Source organism: Larus michahellis, chromosome 9, assembly GCF_964199755.1.
Source record: "Larus michahellis chromosome 9, bLarMic1.1, whole genome shotgun sequence".
Lineage (NCBI taxonomy): Eukaryota > Metazoa > Chordata > Aves > Charadriiformes > Laridae > Larus > Larus michahellis.
In genome coordinates, this window is record NC_133904.1 from 21,872,984 (window position 1) to 21,881,873 (window position 8,890).

Sequence of the window (8,890 nt, forward strand, 5' to 3'; positions counted from 1 at the left end):
CGGCCTGGCCACGCCCCTCACGGGCCGGCCCCCTCGCGGCCAGGCCCCGCCCACTCACGACTCGGCCTCGCCCCGTAATGGCCCCGCCCCGCCGCAACCCGGGCCCGCCCCTATGGCCACGCCCCCTCGATGCCAGACCCCGCCCCCTCGTGGCCCGGCCCCGCCTCCCGGTTCCCCCCGGCCCCGCCGCAGGGTCCGCCCCGCTCCCGCCCCGCCGAGGCCGCGCTGGGCCCGGGCAGCCCCGGCTGCTCCCGCCCGGGTCCGGCAGGTGGCAGCCGCGCTCCGGCCGCAGCCGAGGCCCGCCCGGCGTGGCTCCCCGGCTCTCCCGCCCGCCCCCGCGGGCTCCTCGGCTGCCCCCAGGCCCGCCCGGCGGCCCCCGCGGTGGTTCCCGGCCGCCTTCCGCAGGCCGCCCTGCGTGCCCGGGGTGGTGGGAGGGTGCCCCTCGGTGCTCCCCCCGCGCCTCCCCCTCTCTGCAGCCCCCTCTCAGGGCTTTCCTGGTCGCTGCTGGACACCTGCCCCGGGCCTCCGAACCGCAGGGGCTGGCGCTGCCCCCCCCCCGGCCGCCTTCTGCAGCTCCCCCACCAACCACCGCATTTTTGGCTGAGCAAAACTGCGGCGTGTCTTTATTCCTACGGGAACAGCCACGAGAGATACATGGCAGGGAGACCACATAGAACCACATAATGGTTTGGGTTAGAAGGGACCTTAAAGCCCACCCAGTGCCACCCCCTGCCCTGGGCAGGGACACCTCCCACCACACCACCTTGCTCCAAGCCCCATCCAACCTGCCCTTGAACACCTCCAGGGATGGGGCACCCACAGCTTCTCTGGCCAACCTGGGCCAGGGGCTCACCACCCTCACAGCAAACAATTTCTTCCTCACATCTCAGCTAATTTCATCAAATCCCCCCTCTTTCAGTTTAAAATGGTTCCCCCTCGTCCCATGGCTCCCCTCCCTGATCCACAGTCCCTCCCCAGCTTCCCTGGAGCCCCTTTAGGGACTGGAAGGGGCTCTAAGGTCTCCCCGGAGCCTTCTCTTCTCCAGGCTGAACCCCCCCAGCTCTCTCAGCCTGTCCCCACAGCAGAGGTGGATCGCACATAGGTGGGTCACAACAAGGATCACAGTCTGTCCCACCTGTGTGTGGGCAGGGGAACAGGTACCCAACGCATGCAGCAAACAAGGACCCCCCCAACCCTCGTGGTGGATTTCTTCTTGTATTTTTCCCACTGGAAGACAGAAATAGCAGGCTGTCCTCCTTATTGCCGTGGCCATCCAAGTGACCTCCTTGTGTGACCACCCAGTGTCCCCCAACTGATTTGGATCCTGTATCGTGGGGACAACTCAGGATGCTGTTTTTAACATCCTGTCACAGAATCACAGAATCACAGAATGGTCGGGTTGGCAGGGACCTCTGGAGATCATCCAGTGCCACAACCCCCTGCCAGAGCAGGGTGACCCAGAGCAGGTGGCACAGGAACGCATCCAGGTGGGTTTGGAACGTCTCCAGAGCTGGAGACTCCACCACCTCTCTGGGCAGCCTGTGCCAGGGCTCTGACACCCTCAGAGGAAAGAAGTTTTTCCTCATGTTGAGATGGAATTTCCTGTGTTCCAGTTTGTGCCCGTTGCCCCTTGTCCTGTCCCTGGGCACCACTGAGAAGAGTCTGGCCCCATCCTCTTGCCCCCTGCCCTTTAGCTCTTGCTGAGCGTTGATGAGATCCCCTCTCAGCCTGCACTTCTCCAGCTGAACAGCCCCAGGGCTCTCAGCCTTTCCTCAGCACACAGATGCTCCAGCCCCTCAGCATCTCCGCAGCCTCTGCTGGACTCTCTCCAGCAGTTCCCTGTCCTTCTGGATCTGGGGAGCCCAGAGCTGGACCCAGTGCTCCAGATGTGGCCTCCCCAGGGCAGAGCAGAAGGGAAGGATGACCTCCCTCCACCTGCTGGCCACGCTCTTCTTGATGCCCCTCAGGAGACCATTTGTCTTGGCCACAAGGGCACATTGCTGGGCAGTGGCAGGGAAGGGCTAATGAGAGGCGATAGCAGTGCTTTGGGCCGCAGGCAGTGCAGTGAATCCGGGTGCGGAGAAGCAGCCGGAGCTGCACACAGACACTCGCCGCGGTCACCTCCCCGGCTGCCCGCCCTGGACAGGCTGCAGCATCTCCAATGCGCTTTGGCTCCCGAGCCAGCAGAGAGCATCTGGCATCGCGTGGGGAAGAAAATTGGAAATGTGGGTCTCGCTTTGCACTGTGGCGAGGAGACGTCAAGCTGAGATTGAAATTCCTCTATCTAAATGGAAATGAGCAGCGCCTCCGCCATCAGGGAGGGCAGGCAGAGACCACAGACACCCCCGCCGCACTGCTGAACGGACTGCAGAGCCGGGGGGGCTGTGATGCCAGAATGTCCCCCCTCCCACCACGAGAGACCCCTGTCTCCTCCCTGCGTCGTGCTGTGGGAGAATGACACTCCCACCTGAGCGACCTGTGAGCGTGGCAAAATCGTCACCTACCGCAGGGCCACCCACCCCCGCGTCCCGGCGGGCGTTCGGCCTGGCCAGCAGATAGACATTTACTGCAGCTGCCACGATGGGAATGAGATGTAGGATGATAAAAGAAGGCTCTGGCTGCTAATGGCCCCGAGCGGGACCAGCCCAGCAGGGACAATTATCGCTGCGCTGATAACGGGAGCAGCTGCTGCCAGCAGGAATTGCCATGCAGGGTGCCTGCGGGGCTGGCAGAGCCAGAGACACAGAGCCCGGGGTCGCCCCCGGTGATGGACCTTTCAGAGGGACCCTCAGCCGAGCGGGGCAGCGCGGGGTCTGCGGTGCAGAGGGGACCAGGCGACGTCCCCACACTTGCTCTCCTGCCTGCTCTGGTATGCGCTGGGCTGCTGCCTTTGGGACCGGCTGGAAGTCCAACGCAAGGACGAGAGCCCTCCCCGTGAGGGTGATGAACTCCCCAGCCCTTTCTGGTCCCACATGGACCGCTCACCCTAGCCTGTGGCATCTGGGAGCGCAGCTACAAGTCACAGCAGAAGGGGGCAAGATGCTTTTTAGCTCAGCCCCTCTCTGGAAAAGAGGAAAACCAGGAGTCTCAGCCTGTACCTCCTCCTTCCCATCCCCAGCCAGCTCCAGCTGGTCACCAGCATCACAAACAGGGCTGGAGAGCTTCCCAGGGCGAGGGATGGGAGATCCTGCCTTTCCCTGGTCACCAGCATCACAAGCAGGGCTGGAGAGCTTCCCAGGGTGAGGGATGGGAGACTCTGCCTCTCCCCTGCCTGCTGCACAGACCGCCCTAGGCCATGGCTGTGGGTCATGCCTGGATGGGCACATTCTGCAACATTGATCGAGTGACAACACTCTCCTCTGGACCTCATGGCCCCTTCTGCCCTCTGATGCAGATTCTGGGATCTCCGATATCCCAGTTTTCCCTCTCCCAAGCCAACAGGACAGCAGAGGAAGTCACTGTGATCCCATAAACATCCCCTGAGAAGACTGTAGGTACTGGAGCGGCAGCCTGGGCAGCACCTGGGACTCTGGCTTAGACGGCATCCGGCAGACGCTGGGTCTCGCTGCCCACCACAGACACCCTCTATTGCCTCTGGCAGGACTTGGACACCGAGTCACCCCCCAGCCTATGGTTCCCAGAGCAGGACATGAGCCAGGACGGCGCAGGATGGCGGTGCCGAGCCGCATCTCAGCCCTTGCAAGAGGCGGTTACGAGCCGGGCAGAGGAGGCTCGGACAGCCTGCGTGTGCGGAAGGAAAAGGGAACTCAGTGCAGCACAGACCCTGCAGTCTTCACCATGAATTCCCAACCAGGGGCTCCTCAGATGTCGGGAGGTGATGCTGGTGCTGGGCACACCTGCAGATGGCACAGCTGCAGTGCCCGCCCAGGCGCCACAAAGGCACATGCGTGGGGAAGCAGCTGAGGCATGGGCAATAAATTAGGATGTCGTGAGCACAAGGGAGCCCATGCTATGCCGCCCGGAGCACCCATCCACTGTGCAGGCAGTGAATCCAAGAGCGCCGCACGCCCAGGGGGTGAATCAGGCAGAGTGTTCCCCTCGGAGAGGGCAGTGGGGTGCGTGGGCAGTGACTCCAGGTGACCTAGAGAGGGGCAAAGAGATGCAAGAGCCTTCCCTGCAAATCAGGACACGCATGGCCAGGGCGAGCGCGCCGAGTGCAGGCACTAATCCCAGACATGCCGTGAATTTGCAGAGAGGTACGCCGTAACGCCCGCGGTAAATCAGGCCGCGCCGGTGCCTGCGTGGGGAGGCTGTGGCGCCGCGAGCGGGCGGTAAATCACGGCGCGCTCGCACAGGCGCAGCAGGGCGGCCCCCCCAACAGCAGCAGCGAGGGAGGACACGCGTGTGCAGAGCCCCCGTCGGCCCCATGCAGGCACTGAGCAGGACTTGCCGCGCGCTGCCGTTGAACAGGGGAAAAAATTCAGCACGCGTCCGTTTATCCTGGAAATGAAGAGAAAGACTTGTAGCTGCGCGGGTCACAGGGCTGAGGGTGATGTGAAGGATGGGGAATGCCTGAGGCAGGACCGCTGGGTGAGGACACGCTTTGAATGCGCGAGGTGAGGGTCAACCAGGAGGCGCAGCGTGAGATCGGGGAGGAAAGGAGCAAGGTCACCTCCCTGTGAGGGAAGAAGCAGATTGAGGGTAACCTGGATAAGACTCAAATAGCAAACAAACGCAGCAGATGCGCCTCCCGCATCCAGAAAAAGGGATGGAAATATTTCTAGACTTCCATACCCTTCTCAGGCTTGTTTTTTTTTTTTTTTGAAGGAAACCCAGATTCAAGAGAGGAAGGCAAATGGGGGCAGAATTTATCACAGATACATTGTCTCTGTGTAACTTAAATGATTTTTCTTTGACAATTAGCATAGACAAGGTGATGCAGCACATTTAGGCTGGTTAGATTTAAGGATGAAGTTTCATTTACCACCCAATAGGAACCAGTTTCCGATGCTGGAAGTCATGGGTACGGACACAGCAGCAGAGGGAGCAGCTAATGAAGTAAATGATGGGTTGTATTAAACGGGGCGTTTCTGAGCAGAGATGCTTCTGGCACTGTTCCTCCACCCCAGTCTTGGGCTGACCCCACGAACGTTTGAGTGCACCCTCAGCCAGTTTGCCGACGGCACCAAGCTGTGTGGCACGGCCAACACACTGGAGGGACGGGATGCCATCCAGAGGGATCTGGAGAGGCGGGAGAGTGGGCCCATGTGAACCTCATGAAGTTCAACCAGGCCAAGTGCAAGGTCCTCCACTTGGGTCACCGCAATCCCAGGTACAAATAAAGGTTGGGCAGAGAATGGCTTGGGAGCAGCCCTGAGGAGAAGGACTTGGGGATGTTGGTGGACGAGAAGCTCAACATGAGCTGGTAACGTGCGCTGGCAGCCCAGAACCCCCCCGCAGCCTGGGCTGCATCCCCAGCAGCGTGGGCAGCAGGGCGAGGGGGGGATTCTGCCCCTCTGCTCCGCTCTGTGAGACCCCCCTGCAGTGCTGCCCCCAGCCCTGGGGCCTCAGCACAGGAAGGACATGGAGCTGTTGGAACAGGTCCAGCAGAGGGACATGAAGATGATCCGAGGGCTGGAGCCCCTCTGCTGTGAGGACAGGCTGAGAGAGTTGCAGGGGGTTCAGCCTGGAGAAGAGAAGGCTCCAGGGAGACCTTCCAGCCCCTTCCAGTCCCTAAAGGGGCTCCAGGGAAGCTGGGGAGGGACTCTGGATCAGGGAGGGGAGCCATGGGATGAGGAGGAACTGTTTTAAACAGAAAGAGGGGAGATTTAGCTGAGATGTGAGGAAGAAATTGTTTGCTGTGAGGGTGGTGAGCCCCTGGCCCAGGTTGCCCAGAGAAGCTGTGGCTGCCCCATCCCTGGAGGTGTTCAAGGGCAGGTTGGATGGGGCTTGGAGCAACCTGGTGTAGTTGGAGATGTCCCTGGATGGGCTTTAAGGTCCCTTCTAACCCAAATCATTCTACGATTCTATAACGTTATCAGCAAGCAGTGCAGGGCAGACAGTGTGGAGTCATCATGGCTGGGATGCGTTTTTGGGAGGGCCACAGCTGCATCACCAGTGAGGCTCCAGGAAGATCTCACCCGCAAGATCTGCCCAAGCATGCTGTTTTGGAGGCATGCCTCCAAAATTGTGCAAGAAAAAGCAGAGAACTGCACACACGTGTAGACTGGAAATTAGGTGGCGGCATCGAAGCACGGATGTTTTGGGACAATTCCCAAACCGGGTACCAGGAGCAAGGAACTGGTTTGAGATGATGCTGGGGAAGCGTGCCGAAGGGACTGAGCAAGGGTGGTCTCCGAGTTAGGAGCAGAAACTCGCCTCTGGTGTCAAATATGTTGGTCTTTACGCGAAGATGTGAAAGGAGGCATTCAGCTGGGCCATATGCGTGCCACATGCGTGTGTGCGCTGCGGATGTGCTCCACTGCACATTGTGCTGGTCGCCTGCAGGGATCAAGAACAAATTTCTCTCCTTTGCTATAAACTTTGGCAGCCGAGCTGTCGGGTTATTTGATCCTTCTGCAGACTGCCGTGGTTGGGGACAGAACACAGGGCACTGTGTTTCCTGAGATATTCAAGCAATTTTAGGCACCACTGCTAGGGTTTGGGTTTTAAACTAATCACTAGGCTTGGCCTTAAGGGGACTTCTCCAGGCCAGAGGGGCAGGGAGGGGACACGGATGATGGAGCACACCCGGCACAGTACTGCCCACCCACAAGGACCAGTGTCCCACAAGTTCCTGGCGATGCTCTTCAGCCCACGAGGTCTTCAGGAACCCTGATGGCTTGTGCTGGGGGGATGACAGTAGCCTTGAGGCTAACCCCGAGAGTTCATTCCCAGCAGGTGGGAGGCATTAGGGATGTGACAGAGTTTCAGAAAACACAGCCCAGCTTCCAAGGAGGGCACGGTCAAAGTCTGCCCCGAATCAGCCTTTTGCCTCTCTTGGCTGCCTTCCTCCTGCAAGACTCCCCAGATTTTGGCCAGTGCAGCCCTGTGCCGGAGCCAGCACAGGGCTCGGGGCCGTGGCAGCTCAGCTCCGACCGCTGAGCGAGAGCCTGTTCCCAGCAGCACTAATCCAATTACCAAACAAACTCCCTCCCTTCATTACCGGGGCCTGCAGCATGCTAAAGCAGCTCGGCGATTATGGGGGGCTTAGCAAGGGACCAGAGATCAGGCGATGAATGACAGAGCTGTTTCACTTGCAGGGAGGAGGGACAGAGAACAGGGGCAGCCAGGAGGATGCAGGGGATTGCCAGGACAAGCGGATTGGGAATTGCTACAGGCAAAGGTCGCCGGTCAGCCTTCATGCTCCCAATGGGGTTAACCTCAAAGCCACATCGGGTTGCTCAAGCCCTTCTCCGTCCTGGGGATTAGCGTCCTCAAGAATGGGGATCCCTGTCACCTCGCTAGTCCTGTCACATGGCTGACCCCCTCGCTTACGTCCAAACAACGCTCCCTTCAGTCACGGGACAGCAAAAGGCAGCGCTAAAATACCCTCACAAGAGACACAATCCAAATTTCCTGGGGAGCTCCTGCTCAGCTCCCACCGCAAACAGAGGATGCAATGCACCAGCCAGACCCAGAGCCATGTACTTTCTGTGGGAACCCCGAAATGAGACCTCCCCAGGTCCAAACAGGTCCCAGGACCTGCTTGGATCTGCCCCGTTTGAGATCACGTCCATCTCCTAACCCAATGTCAAGCTGTGGGCTGGCTCTGCATCCTGCACCCTGCTCCCACATCTTTCTTGTTGGACCTCCTCCACCACTGGAGGGCCCACATGGAGCTGGAGGCTCTGCTGGGCTGGAATTGCCCACAGGCTGCAGTGAATTTGGAGCCCTCTTCATCCCTGGTGTCCAAGTCCCTCCTGGTAACACTATGAAGAGGGGAAGAAAACCTAGTGGGCTTAGGGCACTTCTGCTTCTCTCCAAAATGAAGCCCTCTTGACTTCAGTCAATGCTAACAGAGCAGGAGGGTGGAGTAGAGACCTCCTGAGGTCCCTTCCAACCCAAGTTACCATACGAGTGTAGCAAGCAGGTCAAAGGAAGTGGTTATTTCCCTTTATTTGGCATTGGTGAGACCCCATCTGGATACTGTGCCCAGTTTTGGACCCCAAGTACAAGGAAAAAGTCCTGCAGAGGGTCCCTAGGATGGTCAGGGCTGCAGACCGTGATGTGCAAGGAGACGCCTGAGGAGCTGGGCTGCTTTAGCTTGGAGATGAGAGGGCTGAGAAGGGATGTAAATGCCACAGGGAGGCCTGACAGCTGCGTAGCTGAAGCACTCGGACACCAAGCCCAGCTCCAGACTGGTCTGTGACTGTTCCCAGGACGCTGGTGCCATGCACACAGGTCTCACACCCCTCAGCAGGGATGTCCTTCAGATGGAGCCAGGGATGGGGCAGGATCTCACCCTAAGGCTGCGAGCTCACCGGTGGAGCCAGCACTGGCTGCCAGGCAGCTTCCTCCCCACCACAGTTTCTCAAGAAAAAAAAAACAACACAAAACCCTCCCCACAACACGATACATGAGGAGGCTTCTCCTGCGCCTTTGTTCCCTGGCTGCATGGACCTGAGAAGAACATCTGCAGCCACAGAGAAGGCAGAGTATCCCCAGGGATGAGCTCCGCGCCTGGAGCCGTCAGGGCACAGCAGAGCTGCTAAAGGGCCCTTGAAACCTTTTAAATGCGGCGAGGGCAACCCAAGAGCACCCCGGCAGATTTCCGCATCGACAGGCCCTGCTGTGGCACCGCTGGGAGAAAATCCGGCCAGCCGGAGTCATCTCTGTCCCCGCCGCCGGACAAGATGCCTGCCTGGGATGGGGAGAGGCAGCCGGGGAGCCGCCAGCAGCCAAGCGGGGCTGTAAGGAGACACCAGGC